This window comes from Lactuca virosa, chromosome 4 (genome assembly GCF_052849685.1).
Source record: "Lactuca virosa cultivar CGN04683 chromosome 4, Lactuca_virosa_CGN04683_v6, whole genome shotgun sequence".
Lineage (NCBI taxonomy): Eukaryota > Viridiplantae > Streptophyta > Magnoliopsida > Asterales > Asteraceae > Lactuca > Lactuca virosa.
Genome location: NC_136429.1, coordinates 158412271 through 158433884, shown reverse-complemented (window position 1 = coordinate 158433884; position 21614 = coordinate 158412271). Strand labels below are relative to the sequence as shown.

At 32.0% G+C, this 21614-nt stretch overlaps 1 pseudogene; it reads right to left on the bottom strand.

Annotated features, from left to right (window-relative positions):
• Positions 1 to 5113: 5113 nt before the first annotated feature.
• Positions 5114 to 6330, bottom strand: LOC145105289 (uncharacterized; annotated as a pseudogene).
• Positions 6331 to 21614: the final 15284 nt, after the last annotated feature.

Below are 21614 nucleotides of genomic sequence, written 5' to 3'. Positions count from 1 at the left end.
CATTTCTATCATTACCTAATTAGATGGTCCGAATCTCTCTAATTGTATCATATCAAATTATTATATATATATTTTTTTACATATAAACTAGTTATGTAATTTTGTACTATTATACAATTTTACAATATTTTTTCTTATGAGGCCATTGATTCGTTAATGGGTGTATGAGCTGGGGGCTATACGGATTACGGAGGTTCGAAAAAGACAAACAATGGTCAAACATGTTTGACGACCCATCATCCGTGACTCAAGGGTCTACGCGATTTGGGCTCTCCCTCTTTACTTAGCTTCGGAGTTGTGGTGTGTATATATATATATATATATATATATATATATATATATATATATATATATATATATATATATATATATATATATATATATATATATATAGCTAGGATCTTTTGAGAACTGAAAGTTTTCCGAGAACCCAAGAACCAAACCAGGGCCATTAGATCAAAATAATAAAAGGTTAGGATCCTTTGTGGTATTTTTGTAAATACTTGAAAAAAAACAACACAGGGGCATGATAATTAAATGATTCAGGGGCATTTTAGTGATGAATTACCCCGATTCAACCCCCACCGTTCTCTCTCTTCGCTCATGTTCTTCACTTCTTCCTCATCGTCGTTATCTTTAGTCGCCATTGATCTGGAAATTGGAATCGATTTCCTTTTTCTCCACCGCAAGCCGCGACAACTGTTCCTCCTTTTCCTTTTTTGGCGTCGATTGAAGCTTCACCGGATCTAGAGTATTAGAGAAGATCGATGATCCTCGGTTCTGGAATATTTGATTAGAGAAGATGATCCTCAGGGGTAAATCACGTCCTTCTTCTCTCTCGGAGTTCGGTGCCCTAACAAATCAACTAGAGGTTCTATCGCGTCGTACCTCCCGATTCAGAGGTTCAATCGGCGTCAGCTGCTCAAGTCGTTGACTGATTTCTTCACATGCGTTTCGGTTTCAAAATCTAATCTTGTCAATTCTGTTTTTGTCAATGTATGATTCTGTTTTTGTTTAAGTTGTGTTAAATTAATGTTGGTAAGATGATTAGTTGTTGGGATGTAAGCTAAGTCAAGACAAGTTGAGTTGAGATTGTGTTTGTTGACCTAATCTTGTCAATTCTGTGTTAAATTGGGTAATGATGTTTAAAGTGAATTAGAAATGGTAATTAATGAAATTGAGAATTTGATGTCAACCAAATGATAGCTGGAACAAGGTTTAGGGAACATGTTAAGACTTCATTATATATTAATATCACATATTGATGATGGATTTTTAGTAAAATGATCAACCAGTACTTGTTTCAGTCTATTTTGTTCATTGACTTTGGAAAGGGGATTTAGGCGTACTTTTTGAGTATTTTATAAACTCATATGTAATTAATATTGATGTTACAATATTGATGACTATTGATAGAAAAAGAAAAGAATTTATAGAAATTGGGCAAGAAACATAATGTTTATTTTGATGACTATAATTCAAGAATGATCTAATCTCTTCTCCAATCTCTCTATATGCAGTCACACTGGTAACTATTTTGTTGTGTAACTAACCCATTAGCTACATGCTAACAACTTCGGTTGACTTTTCACTCCAGCTTTGACTTCTGTTTGACCTCTTTGACTATTTTGTTTTCTTATCTTCTAGTATATCATATATGTCTGTAGTAGAGTATTGTTGAAAACAACCAGCATATTGAATTGTGGAATATATACAAAGGATATATGGTATACTACTTCTAGTTTAAGAAGGACAATTGGGAATTGTTTATAGTTATGACAATAGGTGCACCATTAATCAGGTGATACATGGAAATTACAGCCCTAGGTACATGAGGTGCACCATTAATCAGGTGATACATGTTGTCTTAATGTCTTTCATTTTCATCTACTTTTCTTGTGAAATGTTTTAATGTAAGATTGATTTTGTTGTTGTTTGTTTAGATTCCTTGCACTTCAGATCTTTTAAACACATCTGGCATGCAATTGGCTTTATTGGTTCAGCCATTTGATTTATATGTATTAATTAATTAATACATATAAATTAAAATATCACGTCTACATTTGATTTCTATACATCAAAAAACAGTATTCACAACTTATAAATCATGAGCCAAAACACCTAAATTAACTAACAATTAAAATTCTCAGTTTTGGACCCAAAACAGCCACTGTTTAAAGCTGTTTTAGCACACTTGAAACCTGTATAACTTCCGTTTTTATTTCATATTCCAGAAGTTCAGACTTTTATCTTTTCAGAATGTACTTTTTAAGGTCCAAACGATTTTTCTACAATTTTATATGATTTTTACAAAACTGCCTATCAATGCAGCTAAATTCTGACCAGCTGGTGAAAAATGTGTTTTTCACCTAAGTTAGAAGCAACAATAGGTTATGGAAAAATTAATGGATAAACTAGATTCAAAATGGAAACTTTGAAAGTTTACGGATCATTAATTCGATTCCTAGTGATTTTTCTATAATTTTTCCAATATAGGGACAGATTTGTAATTTTTGCTGAATTTTTTAGCTTTGGATTTCAAAGGCTTTTTGACCACTTAACACATTAAGCCATCACTAAGAACACCCATAAGGGTAAAAATTAGCCTCTTAACAGACGTGGCATGTCAAACAATAAAAATATCAATCCCACTCACAACCCACTCATCAAGGTACAAAATATTTGGTGGAAAACAAAGTAGGTTGCACAAATAGGAACTTGGATTTCTTCCACCACCAATTCTCATAGAAGGACTTTGAAAGATTGTTTTGAGGCTTATTTGGTGACTCAAAACATGATTTAATCTAAACAAACAACAACAAAATCATGAGCACTCTTGTATTTATTTTTTTTCTTTCTCTGTCTCTATTGTTGGTTTGTGAGTATGCAGAAAGCAATTTTTCTGACTCCTTGGACATGCTTGAGGATAAAAGTTTAAAAATAGAAGATGATTCTGACTCGCCATCACGTTCAGGTGATGAACGTGGTGTTAGGGTTCTTATGAATGTTGATAGCTTTGGTGCTGTTGGAGATGGAGTTTCTGATGACACAAAGGTGAATATATATATATATATATATATATATATATATATATATATATATATATATATATATATATATATATATAGTCTTTCTTGAGTGTATTGTTGGAGTCATTAAGGGGATTCTTTTTTATTTTCATGTATGTTACATAACAGGCCTTTGGAGATGCATGGAAGGAAGCATGTTTTACAGATTGCATTCACGGGAAGCAATGCAATATAAAATGATATATGCATGAGAACTCAACTGTAAAAATGGAAGAACAAGACTTGGAAGAAGAACAAGGATCTCCATGTCAATATGATTCAAAGTGTCATCCAACAACTCTTCTATCAGGTCAATCATAATTGATAATGGTTCATGTTCGAATTTTCTTGAATTTTTGTATTTGTCTAAATAATGGTGTGACGGTTATAAGTAAATCACATGTAAATCACAAGTAAATCACACATGAATTACATGTGATTCACATGTAATTATGAATTACATGTAAATCACATAAGAATTACATGTGATTCACATGTAATTCACACATGATTCATATGTAAATCACATGTAATTCACATATGAATTACGTGTGATTCACATGTAAATCACAAGTGATTCACATATGAATTACATGTAATTCACATGTAATTCACATATGAATTACATGTAATTCACATATGATTCACATGTAAATAACATATGAATTACATGTGATTCACATGTAAATCACTAGTGAATCACATATGAATTACATGTGATTTACATGTATATAATATCTAATTCACATATGAATTACATGTGATTCACATGTAAATCACATGTGATTCACATGTAAATCACTAGTGAATCACATATGAATTACATGTGATTTACATGTATATAATATCTAATTCACATATGAATTACATGTGATTCACATGTAATTCATATATGATTCACATATAAATTACATGTAATTCACATATTAATCACATGTAATTCACATATAAATCACAAGTGAATCACATATCAGTTACATGTGATTCACATGTAAATCACTAGTGAATCACATATGAATTACATGTGATTCACATGTAAATCACTAGTGAATCACATATGAATTACGTCAATATGCACACATGCATTTTGTGTGAGTGGTCTTTGTTAATTTTTTTTTTTTTTAATTTTCTTGTGAATTTCACATATGAATCTTAAAAGATACAATCACATGTGAATATCACATTATATAATCACATTTGAATCTTACATGATATAATCACATGTGAATCTTACATGATATATACTTGTGCATTTTTTTGAGTGTTCTTTCATTAATCAATTTTTTTTAAAAACTTTCTTGTAGGTTTTGAAGAATTTGTTGAAAATATTGAAGATGTGAAAAATGATAAATTGAAGAAAATATGGAAATCTTGATATGAAGAAATGATAACACCGTGAATCTTTGTAGTTTTTTTATATTTTATTTTGTATCAAATAAAATACTTGTATTATGTTTATAGATTGATTAATAAAAATGAGATTTTTTATAATTACTTACGAATATTATAGTATAAGAAATATGCATATATGCATTTGAAAAAATATGCATATATGCACCTAAAACGTTGATTTTTTTTGTTAAAAAAACGCAGTTTTGAAAAAAATTGCACTTTTTTTATAAAAATCGCATTTTTTTTTTGGAAAAAATGCAGTTTTTCTGAAAAAAATGCTGTTTTTTGAAAAAAAAATACAATTTTTTTCTAGAAAAATTGCAGTTTTTTTTTAAAAAAAAATGCAGTTTTTTTAAAAAAAAAATGCAGTTTTTTTTTTGGAAAAAAAATGCAGTTTTTTTTGAAAAAAGATGCAGTTTTTTTTTAAAAAAAAAATTTTAAATTTTTTTGAAAAATTCATGTTTTTTGAAAAAAATTAAAAAATGTCCATTTTTTAAAAAAATTGAACATTATTAAAAAAAAAAATAAATCCGAAATTTTTAGTTATTTTGTTAATTTTTAGACATTTATATTAATATATTAAATGTTAATATATGGTCTTAAATTCTAGGCCAAATTTCAACCAATATGGGCAATAATATACTTTAATTTTTTTATTTGGCACAAAATTCTAACAAATAGTTGTATGATTTATAGCGAACCTGGGCAACATCATCTAGGCCCTTAGCCTCATCAAGAGTTTCTTATTTTTGGTTTCTAGAACACCTGCAACCAAGAAAACAACAAGAAGACTTTTTTGATCTGTGCGTCCATTCTTCATGTTTTTTCTCTCATACTGTTGCAGCATTTTCTTGCTTAATTTTGTTGTTACAACAACTTCATTCGAACCATTTGAAGCATAATGCACAAACATGTTTGGATTATACTCCATGACCCACATAACCTGATTTCACATTTAAAAAAAAAACATCATCTTTCATCTTTCCAACTTCATACAAAAAATAAATGAGTAATAATAATACTAATATAGGTCTTTTTTTACCACCCATAGATATAACGCATCTACAAAGGAAAATTCCCTTCTGAAAAGCACCATTAGCATACGAATTGCAAACAAATATTCTCCACCATCCAACCCTTCTGATTTAAGTAAATTAAATAAAAAAGTGTTGTCGATTTATTTAAAACTTAAAAAAGCTTTTACCATAAATAGCAGATGAAAGTTGAAACTTGGTAGTACTTACCAAGGTGTTGATGAAGCTTTGGGTCAACAACTCTCATAACTTGTGAAAGTATGCTAAGTTGTGATTGCACTCCCATAGAAGTTGCATTAGACCTGAAATTTTCTCTCTTTATAAAGGAAACCAGAGATTAATCATTCTACATAAAGAAAATATAAAATAAAGGCATACACACCACTCTACGCATCGCATGCTCAAAGCACCAAAATGCATCTGCTTCTTCTTCCAAAAGAATAACCATTGGGGAACATATATCATTCATTCCTGTTTAAAATAAAAAATCACATGAGATTTATGTCCTACAGTTGTTGAGATAGAAGGGTAAAGTGTTTGTCACCTTGAACATAACCAATATCATCATCTACCCAAGTATATATAGCAAGAACATCCCATAACCTGGCTTGATTAGCTTCATTCTCATAATAAACAAGAGAACGATCTGTGCGTGCTACATCCAAACCTATCTGATGAAAGCTCTGTTTCCACTGAGTCACTTTCTTGTCGGAATCGGCATCAGAATCTGCCAATTCCATTCCATTGTATTCTCTTGGTTTTCCATCATCATTGATTATAGGTGACATCACAAACTTCCCACTACCAACAATGGGTGCCATCTTTTTACATTCCTCTTTCCATGAAGCATACCGTTCCCTAAAAACAAAAATAGCAGTTTTACTAAAATGTGAGTCTACTATTTGATTATCAGAAGAGTAAAATATAGAAACAATTAGAGATAAATGGCCTATGTAATTAATGTACTCTACCTGTTATGTGAAGATACTACCTCCTCTTTGCCCTGAGGGCTCCTCGTTCCTCAGAGGTACTGTTGGGATTATAACACCCCAACAAAAATTCCCATACTACCCCTTTAATTGATGGATGAATGCCCTGGAATGATAAAAAAGAGATATGATTCAATGTGAAGCTCTTCTCAATAAGAGCTTCACAAATTCTTCCTCTTGACATAGCTAACCGTCTTCTGTCCAATGTATATTTACTTTTATAATAATCAAACATACTAACAAATAGCCATATCAAATTCTCCAAGCTACAATGAAAAAGGTTCCAAATCGAGTCCCACACTTGCAAATAAATGGGAAAAATAAACACAATTTGCTAATATCCTTACAATAATTAACTCATAGAATCAATAACCAAAATTTGCTACACATCCATTTAGCTTACTTCTATCTTGTGAATAACTAAACCTGTGATTTTGTAGTACCGAGACCAGAAAGTAAAGGCTAATTAATCATATAAGATACATAGTGCCTTAGTTGTCATTCTTGTTATATACATTCATAGCACTTTATTCCATTCAAATTCCTGCTTTTTTTAAGGACCGGTCATTCATACACTCCAAAATAGAAAATAAAAACTTTACTTACAATCGTACTTCTGGAGCGCCATTTTCCTTCTTTTTTCTTGCATCAGACACCATCTAAAAAAAATTAGAACCCATCAAGTTTAATCATGAACTATTTATTTTAAACATTTCATCGAGCACATGGTAGGCCAAAATCTATGAATATATGATCAACATCAAAGGTAGCCTTTAAATCCTAATTTAAAAAATACCAAATATCATGGTTATACAGACAAACATTTTCAACTTATTTTGACCTAAAAGTGGGGCTCATGATATCGACAGCTCGAGAAGCTAAAAAATAGAGAACATTTGTCTCTTGTACGCGTAATGAAAGGCTCAATCAATAAGGGCGAAGTTCAAGAAACCAATAAGAAAAGCAAGGTAGGTCGTGAGGGAGGTGTTGCTGAATATAAAAATGATATTATTTCACTTGTACCTTAGGAAATAGCCATCGATTCAGGGGAAAGCATTTCTAGTGGCGAAGAGAAGGCATCATCTTGAACCTGCAATAAACCATAAACCTTTTGTTAATATGACCCATCAAACCAACATGGAATCAAAGAAGCACACATCAAGCAATGAGAGAGAGTGAGAGATAGAGAGAGCATGGAGGAGAGAAATACAAATATGGTGGTGGTGATGGTGAGTTTTGATGGCGAAGCTTCATCGAATCGTAGCAATAAATGGAAGCAACAAACTGAACCTACCAACAAATCGAAGCAACACAAAACCATTGAAAAAATAATTATAAGAAGAAGTGATGAGTAAATACATGCCAATAGCAGCAAGGGCCATCCTTTTTCCAATAAACCTTGAAACAAATAAGAAGTCTTCGATAGTTTGCTTGTGAAAAACACACATTCAGAAAACGCTAATAGAGAGAAAGAGAAAGCACTGACACTTACCAATAGAAATCAAAGCATTAGAAAATGGGTGATAGATGTTTATCGGAAGAAACAATGCAACTCTGGAGCGGCTGGGATAGAAATCAATTAAGCTTTTTGTGTAGATTTCAACTTGTGAAATTGAGAAAGGAAACTCCTCGATTCAATTTATGGCATTGAAGTCTTTGATAACATATAAATTCGGGAAGATAACGAAGGCCAGGTCAATACAAGAAAGAAAAGGCTACATAGTGGGAAGGTTGTTGTACATAATATGGATTAAGGATCTGGTTAAGATCCATCCTCGAGATTTAAGGTTTAAAAGTAAGTTGACTGGATAAGATTATGATTTCGGGAATGCACTACTTTGTTGTAAATGTTGCTTTAAGGGGTGTACCTCTTAAAATTCAGCAAAACATGCTAAATGCTTATTAAGGTATAAAGATATATATATATATATATATATATACACACACACATACATACTAGGTGTAACGAAATGGAACAGAACTCTCAGGATTCGAGAAGGACTAGGCAGGCTCTTTACGGCATTCGATTCATATATCTAAGAAGGAGATTTCTTATATACTATACTGCTACGACTGCCACAAAGAAAGCTTCAGCAGCTACATCCCGTGTACTACACGAGTTGATTAAAAAATTTAAATATCAATGTGTAACATTAAATATTTTTTAAAGTAAAAAATTGAAATATATACAAACAAAATGATGAATAAGTAAGTAATTCAATCAATACGGTTGACAAAATAACTTATATTCAAAAGTCATTACTTGATCATAATGACCTTTATACCTTTCAACACAATGCAGCAAAAGCGGACAAAATTTGTGCAGGTAAAACTCATGGAGCTCACACCATCTGTTGAAACAATTTATGATGAATTCAACCCACCATGCTCGCGCCTAAAAGTAGAACAACCTAGCCCCAAGAAAATACTTAACATTAATAAGTCTAACAACAAAGCAACCACCAAGACCTGTGATATTTTTAGAATTCACCAACACTTATCCAAAAGCCATAAATATAGGTAAAAGCCTTCAAAGATCAACACATATACCAAGATTTTTCAAAAATTTTAACAACTTTAATATTGAAGGAAAGCTCCATAAATATATTGCACTTTAAAAGATTCTATTTCCACACCTTTATAATAGCTATTATTTAGTTTTTAAAGTAAAGTCGCATCCTCATGCTGATGCTTCTTGATTGAATAGTTATTCTTTAGTTTTTTAAAGTAAAACAACTAACATTAAATAAATATTTAATTTATATTGATTCAAACAAAATGACGTTATATATAATCAAAATGAATAAATTATATTTTTATAAATTACAAGTCAAAGCTGAATCATAGTCATATACTTACAGTCTTTTTATAAATTATATCATTAAACAATTATAACTAAATTAAGTATTCGAATACAATTAACTCAAATTAATTTTTATATTATTAAAACACGTATTTATTTAATAACAAAATTACATTAATAACCCATTTAAACAAATAATAGTAAACAATCAGTTATAAGCAATTGGAATTAATTGCTATAATAATATGGCTTAATTACTTTAATGATGTGGCAATAAAATAAAAATCGAAAAAATAAGAAAATGACATGTGGAAACAAAATTACTCTAAATTAATGAGAAAATTACATGTGTCAAGATTAAGGAGAAAGTGTCATTTGACAAAAATATCTTTATTTATTAGGATACTAGTTTATAACACGTGAGAACCACGGTTATAAAATTAATTAAAATTTCATATTAAAAAATCAAAATTAGTAATCAATTATTTTAAATAAATTATTACTTAAGAGATATTTTTTTAGTTATATAAAATTATAATTGTTGATTTAAATAAGGGGATATATACACTAAAGTCCCAATATTTTCATTGATTTGACAAGAAAGTCATAAACTTTATTTTTTTGACAGTAAAGTCCAAATTACCGACATTTTTTGACACTTTTACCATTTTTTCCCGGTTAGCCGGTAGTTAGGACTTTTTTGTCAAAAAAATAAAGTTTAGGACTTTCTTGTCAAATCGTCAGTTAGGACTTTATTGTCAAAAAAATAAAGTTTAGGACTTTCTTGTCAAATCGTTGAAAGTATTAGGACTTTAGTGTATATATCCTTTTTTTTGTTAGAAATTTAATGGTATGATACTCTTTAAGCATAAGAGTTATTAAAACCTTTTCTAGTCAGCTAGATCCTATTGAAATCCTTAACATTTGCTTATTGTTAAATCGTTTTTTAATCTCAACAAACGACATTGAAAAAAATGGAGATAATCAAGAAAGAAAGAAAGAACCAGGGTTGTGTTGGCTTTTTGCAGTCCCAAAAATGGAGAAATAAGAAACCGAAAAAAATGAAATTGCCCTGGCTTTATATAAACACAAACAACACATGCCTAGTCAAAAGGGTGTGAATGTGGAGAAGGGAAAGAAGGGCAACTTCGTTTTTTTTTGTTTCTTATTTCTCTATTTTTGGGACTGCAAAAAGCAACACAACCCTGGTTCTTTCTTTCTTTCTTTCTTGATTATCTCAATTTTTTTCAATGTCGGTTTGTTGAGATTGAAAAAATGATTTAACAAGAAGCAAACGTTAAAGATTTTAATAGGATCTAGCTGATTAGAGAATGTTTCAATAACTTTTATGCTTAAAGAGTATCATACCATTAAATTTCTAACAAAAAAATTATATATACACTAAAGTCCCAATATTTTTAACGATTTGACAAGAAAGTCCTAAACTTTATTTTTTTGACAGTAAAGTCCTAATTGACGATTTGACAAGAAAGTCCTTAACTTTATTTTTTTTGACAAAAAAGTCCTAATTACCGGCTAACCGGGAAAAAAGGGTAAAAGTGTCAAAAACTGCCGGTAATTTGGACTTTACTGTCAAAAAAATAAAGTTTAGGACTTTCTTGTCAAATTGATGAAAATATTGGGACTTTACTGTATATATCCCTTTAAATAAGTATGTGAAGTTATATCACATTATAATCTATATTGATTTTATTTTATTTTTTAACTTAATGTTATTAATTTAATATAATTAGAATGAAAAAAATTGAAAATTTAAAATTGAAAATGAAGAATCAATTACTCCCTCCGTCCCAAAATTATAGTCCATCTTTCCTTTTTCGTTTGTCCCAAAATAATAGTCCACTTCTAAAAATAAATAACATTTTTAACAAAATACCCCCTCATTATTACTTAACCAACTAAGCATTTAATGAAACATTAAATGCAAAGTTAGGATAAAATTGTCATTTTATTGTATAAAGTTAGTGGTAATTAATGTTTCCTTAATTTGTGTGTTTTTTGTCTGTGGACAATAATTTTGGGTCGGAGGGAGTATTAATTTAATGTAGTTAGAGTGAAAAATTTAAAATTTAAAATTTGAAATTAATAATTAATTGGTTGACAAGTGGCATGACAGGTTAAATATAGTTATTAATGAGAAGTTATAATAGTATGACACTTGTCAATAGGAGAATAAACCTATTCATTTATTAGAATAGGAAGATATATATATATATATATATATATATATATATATATATATATATATATATATATATATATATATATATATACTAGACGAATTCTCGCGCGTTGCGCAGCGAAGATTAAAAATATATTGTTAAAATATTAAAAATATATATGTTTAAAATGGTTATGTTATTGACATTAACTTTGAGATAATATTTTTTACACTAATATATATATATATATATATATATATATATATATATATATATATATATATATATATATATAATCTCTATTATTTTGAACAATAATATTCATTGACATCAACCCACATTCCTCATTAATAGAATTAAATATAATTATCTATTTAGTATTATTTTTAACAATTATTATTATTGATTAATTATATTTTTACTTATGCGATCATTTTCTAATTTCAATAATGATGTTCATTTATAATACAATTTATTTATAGCTAAATGTAATTTATAATTTGATGTTATTATCATTTAAAATTGTTATTCATTAGTTTTAAACCACTTATTATTAATAATAAGTTAAAGAAGACTTTTAAGAAACACTTAATATTATTATTAAAATGTGAAACATACACTAAATAATAAAGTGATAAGATAGACAATTTGCATTTCAAAAGAGACTTGCATGGATAATATGACATATCCATGTAATTTGATTTTATTATTTATAATTATTGTTTATTAATTTTAAAACCACTTGTTATTATTAATAATTGAAAGAAGCTTTTAAAAAACACTTATTTTTATAATTAAAATGTTAAACATATACTAAAATATAAAGTGATAAGATAGACAATTTGCATTTTGAAAATGGCTTACATGGATAATATGGATAATATGACATACCCATGATTTTTAATTAATTATTATTTTGAAGCAACATGAACATACAAACATGAATACAATAGTTAATTAAATATTATATATATCATCTTGCATAACATATGATCGATAACATGAATCTAATCTAATTTACATTAAAATTTCAACCACAACATACAATGATATTCTTAAAAGAATACTTAAATCAAGAAAATACAAAAAAAGAATTAGTATATAATAAACTTACAAATTAAAAACTTCAACATAATAACATGGCTCGAAAAATTGTTCAAATCCCTCAAACCAACACAAAAAACTTTAAACTTGTTTTCTTTGTGAATTTTGTATGTGATTTGTATTTGTGTGTCTACTCAAAAAGATTGACCTTTTTATAGTAGAGTATCCATTAACTGTTTATTAAATATATTATATAAATGATAAAACCTTTGAATTGTTAATCATTATTAAGAGACTTTTGAGTGGTATTCATTAAAATAGGAGGTTTCAGATGCATGAGGTGTTTGTAAATTTTTATGGGGGTTTCAAATGCATGAGGTTCAAGGAAAAATGCTAGCTTTATAAGTATGTATGATATATATATATATATATATATATATATATATATATATATATATATATATATATATATATATATATATATATATATACAGACACACACACACTAGCCGTTTACCCGCGCCAAGCGACGAGTGCGAATAATATTTTTATAAATTAGTTTTAGAGACGATTAATTTTTTTACGCAAATGGTTTACTACATTTAAGATAAAATTCGTATTAACAAAAACGAAATCAATAGAAATTAAAAATGAAAAATTAGGATTCTTTATAAATGTACATGAACACATGATTGAATATGCATTATTAATCACCACATTTGATGTATAGACGTCCTTAGATAATGCCACATAAATTCGGCCATGCGAGAAAACCGATTCTGAAAAATAAATACTTACACCTGGAACTGTTTGTCTCTGAGCTTTATTGATTAAAAAAAATGACTTGAGCTATATTCATAATAGTTCGTATTGTCAAAATATAATTTACCTCCACTTATCATTATTACAATTTAAAAATATACTTTTATTTCCGATATGTGAAATTGGAATAAAGCAACACAGATACACACAATAGACAACACAACATGCATACACAAACACAACATAGAACACACATATATACATCCCAAAATAGGAATTACTGCATTTGCTTGGATTGAAAAGAATATTTTATGGAAAAATAATGAATTAAAAATGTTTACCGAAATTTTCCTACGCTCCTAAGTATAGTTGTAACGCTCCTAAGTATAGTTGTATACGTTAAACCGAGAACGTGCATAAAAAGAACGTCCAAATCTGACTTCGTATGAGGAAGTTATGATTTTTCTAAGATTTAGCATAACAGTGCACAACCCGGAATTCGAATATTAGATCGATCAATTTTAGCCGACACAACCTAAATGAGAATTGAAGATCTCATTAATAGGAGTTCAACGATAAAAAGACAGTCGAAAACGGAGTCCGTATGTAGAAGTTATGAATTTTACACGGTCGTTAAACAATGTAATCTTCTCATATTGTTAAATTTAAAATTGGTCGAGAATTAGCCAATGGTGTCAAAAGGAGAGTTGTAGATCTTGTCAATACCTACGCGGGGATATAAATAACGTCAAAAACGAAGCTCGCATGCGAAAGTTACGAAAGTTAGAAGTCGGAAGGGTGCTGTTGCGAAAGGGGTGACGTGACACAATATAGGCCACTACTTATCCTCCATGTTTTGCCACCAGAATGGTGACACTTAGCACCTACTCGACGAGTTGGAGGCCCAAAACTCTTCGAGTTGAGCCAAAATTTAGCCTATAAAAGGAGGTGCCAGGGTGCCTCCAATTCTCACACCAAAACCCATTCTTCCTCTCTCTACTCTCTCTCTCTAAACACCCCCAACCCCTAGAATCTTCCTAGTGCTAGGAGAAAACCCCGGAGCGCCCGAAGGCTACGAGAAAAAAAGCTTTTTGGATCGGGAAGCTCTGCCCCCGCAGAGCCCGGTTTTAAGCAAACCTCCTGGTAAGTGAGATATGCTTACCCTACTTTAAGTATAACTTAGGTTTAAATTTAATATCGTTATTATAAAATTATATATATTATAAAATATGATATAAAAAGGTGTTATTATAATATTTTTTAACTACTCGCGGTACGGGGAATCTGGTTTAAAGGGCCGGATAGGGTTGTTGGATTTCAGAAGTGCTATATGCCAAAATGGTCCTGCCCTCCGGTGTTTTATATCTGGCCCCTGTCTGTACATAGTCATTGAAAAGTATTGTTTAACACTTATAAAATAATAACGCTCGTAATTAGTCGTGATAAATATTAGACTAAAATCTAGTGGTAATAATACTAGGTTTCGTCGAAGGAAATTGTATTGTTAAGAAGCGAAGCACTATCTGTGACAACTGGAAAAATTCTAGAGCAATCAAGTCTAAACTGTAACCGTGTACAAGTGATTTCACATCGTAGCAACGATGCAATAGAACTTTGAAAAACCAAGAGAGCATGTTTATAAGTTAACATTCATATATATACTTTGAAAACCATGAGGTAAAGAAACTTTGGAAACCATTTTCATAATAAACCTTTCAAAGTCAACCAGGGTAACTAATGGAAGTTGTAATCCATCAAAAATAAAATAAATAAGACATTAAGCATGGATTTTACGCCCTACTTTAGGGATTTCGGTTTTGAGAATCTTGGAACACTTTAGGACCGAAATCAATTGCTTTTAGGATGCTAGGACCGAAATCAATTGCTTTATGGATACTAGGACTGAAATCACCTTTCTTAGGTGATACCATGACCGCAAACCCTTTCTTGAGTACCCCCCAAGACCGAAATCAACATCTTTGAGTGTAAGGAAGGAGATTTCGGTCATGCTAGACCGAAATCACTCCCACTTAGGCCGAAAACCCCTTAAATATCTAGATATTCTTGCAACTTGATTGGCTGAGTTGTTTTCCCAAGAAGATAATTACACTTACCAAGGAATATGTCACCTCACAACCTTATCCTTCCTTCCCTTATATATATATATATATATATATATATATATATATATATATATATACATACATACATACATATATATACATATGACTTAGGATCAATTTCAAACATTTCCAGTAAACTCATTTACTTCACAAATCCTCTCAAACTCAACCCCATATCCTTTCAAATATCCAAGATCAAGTAGCTCCAGGAGACTCTTCTGTTGTCTTCAAATTTGATTATTAGGATTAAAGGTAAGATCATCTAATCTGTTGTTTATGCAACACTTATATTATTAGTTCATATATTCACACATTATTATGTATTTAAACCATTAGGATACAACACCCTTCACGTATTCTAGACTCGAAGATCACCGTTTTTATCTCGTTATCAAACCGCAACCGCACATAAGGTGAGTTCATACCTCTACATTTTTCAAGACTTTTTCCATGTTTTAGGGGGGGGGGGGGATACAAGTAACACACAATGATATTTTCGTTATAACGCGAACATTTTGAATACGTTACTATATTATTTTACGAAAGCGTTAAATTCACGAAACGGTTTTACTGTCAATCGCGTATGATTTCACGAACAACATTTTGATAATTATTACATTATTCATACAAATATATATATATATATATATATATATATATATATATATATATATATATATATCAAAAACAAAACGTTCATTTCATTAAAACTTTATGATATAGTTTACGAAACTTTACCCCTTTGTCACCCATTGAGCAAAGGGTAAAAACTATATAAAGTACATATATCATTGTTTTTACGGCATTTTAGATATTATCCTGGAAATAGGGGATAATTTTATATTCAAACGTTTTCATTTCAAAAAACGTATACTCGTTGAATAAATTTGTGAGACATTGTCTTCATCGTACCTAACTGAGGTATACAAAAAGTCCTGTATTTATAACCGGAATCTCCGATACAAGAACATGATACTTGTGTATAGATCTATACGGGACTGATGATCCCACACCCTGACTACTAGCTATAGTTAGATCGGCAGGTTATGGGTGACAAATGTCATAAATATCTTGGCGCCTGAAGAACGACGAGGCAGGCACCACATCTTAAAAGCTCGGTTATAAAAACTCACATAGTGAAACGACGATACGTTTATTTTACACGAAAACACATTCCTTCAAACGGTTTTATATACGAATAAAACTACGTATTACTACTCTTAAGTATGGAAAACATTGGTATATTTCGGTTTTGGAACTTTTACGGCTTACATCTCATTCATTAGAAAATATCGGATTTTCTGGAATAAACATTATCATTTTACAAGTAAACGGCTTACATCTCATTCTTTAGAAAATATTGGATTTTCTGGAACAAACACACTTATTTTACAAGTGAACGGCTTACATTTCATTTATTAGAAAATATCGGATTTTTTGGAAACAAACACGATATCTTTTCACTGAAAGGCTAACTATTTTTCATAACAAACTCTTATGAACTCACCAACTTAATTGTTGACACTTTTTCAAACAACTTGTATTCTCAGGAAATCAGTAAAACTAGTAAACTCCAACTTTTGAGGATGGGGCGCTAAGGCGTTAAACAAGTCTTTTGTCATCATATCGTAATTGACTTTTGAAACATGTAACACTTACAATGATGTAACCTTTTCAATTATATATATGATGGTCATGTTTGATTTCTTTACTATTATTCAATTGTTATGATACAATACATGAAAATTATCCACCCCCGGACGTTTCCGCCATCCTGGTTTGGGGGTGTGACAGATTGGTATCAGAGCATTGTTTATAGTGAACTAAGTATATCAAACCACATAAGATATACAAACTATAAATACAATAGGACTAAAACTCTCTGACATAACATTTTCGTACAATTATACTTTAGAATATTAGAAGTATTTTTATAAAAGTATACGTATATGCATACATACCAGGAACAGTGTCATAATGAGTACCATATAAAAAGTATTTAGATAAGTTGAACACTGCGGTTAAGCCTAGACAGTTATGTAATTATATTTGGGGTAAATATAGACTGATCAACTATATTTATTTGAGATACGAACAACACTTGTTTGGGAATCATCGTGGTGAACAACGGGCCTAAAACTTACCAACACTACATACCAAGAAACACTAGAACAGAACATAATGTTAAAATACTATAGGAGTATTTTATGACACTATAGAACTATGCAACTAGACCCTTCATGTGTCTCTTACTGCTATTCTTACGCAGTAGTTAAGACACTCTGTTTTGATAATGCTCGATTCTTAGACATTATCAGAGACTTATCATTGTTCCACTCTTAAACCTTATGGCAGACAGATGCCACCACATAAATCTATCAGGCGTATCAACAACACCTCATACAAAGACACTGTAGAACCGAACGTAAAGTTTAAAATACTATATGAGTATTTTATGATACTATAGAACCACATACTTAGATTCTCTAGGTACCTCCATTCTCGGACAGACAACATGACCATATTTCACCACAACAACCCCTACTACTCGACCGCGACAGCCAACAAATGAATAGAGGAGAAGATAACCGCCATAAGATGACAAATCCTTGCAACAGAAATTAGAGCAATCATAACAGAACAAGGAATGAAGGAAGCCACTCGCGAGATGTGTGAGGTGGCAGGGCACCTTGTGTATCATTTTGGTATATGATAGACTAGTATAGTCTAGTGAGTTAGTGACTATACTACTCACACTACGTGGTAGAGTTATTGCATCTTTCATCACAACTAGTAGTAGTTAATCAAGCAGGATACGCCCTTCCAAGACCCATGAAACCCGAACCAACTTAAAGTTTTGACATCTATGTGTTATTTTGATAACTTAACATTATACAATACCTACTATTACTTACAACCAAAAGTACATCACGAAGATGTTGGTTGAAATATTGGAATCGTACAACAAAGCATGATATCTATATGTTTATATAAATATAGATGGGATACAACCTACAATGACCATAGTCACTTACGAACTCGTTTTATACCATACAACAAGGATCATGCCATCACACGAAAGTAATCAGCACACTAGCGCAACACCTGTTCTACAAATGGACCTCGCCACATTCCAAGCCGCTGTAGCAGTCGCCGTGACAGCCGCCATGACACAACTTAACGCTAACAACACAAACGGAAATAAGAACGGTGCCGACAATTCAAATCGTGGGGATAACCAAGGACACCAGCGAGTGTGCTCCTGCAAGGCCTCCCCAAATTATGAACCTATGGACTCCCACGGAAATAAAGGAGTACTATCCAAGAAAAGACAGTTCTGGAACAAGAGAAAGGGGAAATCAACGCATGAGCCCGCCAAGAAACAACAAATAGTGGCAGCCCACCCTGTCGCTGTCCCGGCCACCCCAACACTAGCAAATCGATATGTTGGACCCCTACCCAAATGCAACAAGTGCAACTTTCACCGTGGATCCTGCTGGGTGATGCACTGCAAGAAGTGCAACAAAAATGGGCATACCGTTCGTTTCTGTAGGACACCGATCCAACAAACCACTCAAACCACCAATGCCGGAGTAAGCCGAATTTGCTACGGATGTGGTGAAGCGGGGCATTTCAAGAGGGAGTGTACGAAAGAAAGGAATGCCGAAAGTGTGGGCAAAGTTCTAACAATAAAGCACGAGGAAACCGTGAATGATACGACCATGGTTACCGGTTTGTTTCTCCTTAATCACTCATATGCATGCATACTTTGCATTAGCGGTATGAAGAGAAATTCGTGAATCACCAATTTAAAAACATATTTAGATAAAAGCTACAATCACTCAATGAAACATTCACAGTAGAATTAACAAATGATAAAACAGAAAGCACCAAAGATATATACGTAGTATACACTCTAACACTAAAACAACCAATTCTTTCAAATTGACCTAATACCAGCTACGATAGGAAACTTCGACGTGATCACCAACATATTTTAGTTTAGTCCTCGCCATACTAATATCATGAGTTACGAAAAAGCCGTTAGCCTAGATCTACCAAGTAGCAAGCCCCTCGTCAATTATGACGACAAACCCGACACGGTCCTTCAGATCATCCCTTAGGTAAAGGCTCAGAGCAATTTACGCAAGAAGTACCACGCCCTCCTAGCCTATGCAATAGATGAGAAACAGGAAGCGTAAAACATCAAGGATGTTCCAGATGTACGAAAACTTCCCGATATATCCCCAACCGACCTCTCGGGAATACCACTCGTACAACATATTCAAGAATCGACCTAAAACACAGTAGATATGGAAAAAGTAATTATAACTAACTTCTCACCCAAAATAATCGCATCACTCATGTAGAAACTAAGGACCCATGATGGTAATCTATCACTACTAGATGCATACGTAAGGGTGGTATATAATTAAGATTCTACAAACTTAGGATGTGTGATTCTGCCTTGAATCCTGTTCCTTGTTTGGTTGTGGGCTTAGGGCAAAATCACCTATCCGATTGTCTTTCCAATCTTAATTATATACGACTTGTATACACAAAGCGATGATAGATGAACCAGGTATGAGTTATACCACGAATTTCAGGACAGAGTTGCCCAGAACTACGAGTGGACACGCTACCAATTGAGTGATGAACCAAACCCATACACTTCCTACCGATCAAAGCAACCGGTGGAATAGAAAAGCTGATAGGAAAGTATCACAAGGAGATCGTGAGACTGCACAATATACCACTATCAGTTATTACGAAAAAGGGACAATCGATTCGCCTCGCACTTTTGACAGTCATTACTGAAGTCTTTGAAAACCCAACTCGTCTTGAGTATAGCTTACTATCTCTAAACAAACAGTCAGAATGAGTGAAACATTCAAACATTAGAAGGTATGCTTCACGTCTGTGTGATAGACTTTGGCAAAGAATGGGACGCTCACCTACCACTGGTTGGGTCCTCTTACAAACAATACCTACCCCCAACATCAATGTCACTCCGAATGAAGCACCATATGAACACAAGCGCAGATCACCACTAGGTTGGATTGAAGTTAGGAACTCCCAATAGGCTAAGAAGTCAAATGACCAAAAACACCCTCACCGACCCAGAGATCATAAAAGAGGTAACAAAGAAGATCGTTCGAATCCGTGAGTAACTAGAGACATTGCGGGATCGGCCTGTTGACTTACAAACCCCAACTACCACAGGAACTCAACAACATACACCCTATCTTCCACGTCCAATCTGAAACAGTATCTGTCCGACGAGACTCTAGTAATTCCACTTGATGAAATCGAAATAAACGAGAGTCTACACTTCGTAGAAGAACTAGTGGAAATCATGGATAGGGAAATCAAGAGAACAAAACAAAGCCATATACCGATAGTGAAGGTCCTCTCGAACGCCAAGCGAGGACCTGAATACACATGGCAATGAGAAGATTAGATGAAACCAAAGTACCCAATCTTTTCTCCAACGCATGAAGTCACACTCTGAATGCTAATTTCGGGACGAAATTCCCTCTAACGGGGGATGATGTGACAACTGGAAAAATTCTAGAACAATCAAGTCTAAACTGTAACTGTGTACAAGTATTTCACATCGTAGCAACGATGCAATAGAACTATGAAAAACCAAGAGAGCATTTTTATAAGTTAACATCCATATATATACTTTGAAAACCATGTGGTAAAGAAACTTTAGAAACCATTTTCATAATAAACCTTTCAAAGTCAACCAGGGTAACTAATGGAAGTTGCAAGCCATCAAAAATCAAATAAATAAGACATTAAGCATGGATTTTACACCCTACTTTAGGGATTTCGGTTTTGAGAATCTTGGAACACCTTAGGACCGAAATCAATTGCTTTTAGGATGCTAGGACCGAAATCAATTGCTTTATGGATACTAGGACCGAAATCACCTTTCTTAGGTGATACCATGACCGAAAACCCTTTCTTGAGTACCCCCCAAGACCGAAATCAACATCTTTGAGTGTAAGGAAGGAGATTTCGGTCATGCTAGACCGAAATCACTCCCACTTAGGCCGAAAACCCCTTAAATATCTAGATATTCTTGCAACTTGATTGGATGAGTTGTTTTCCCAAGAAGATAATTACACTTACCAAGGTATATGTCACCTCACAACCTTATCCTTCCTTCCCTTTATATATATATATATATATATATATATATATATA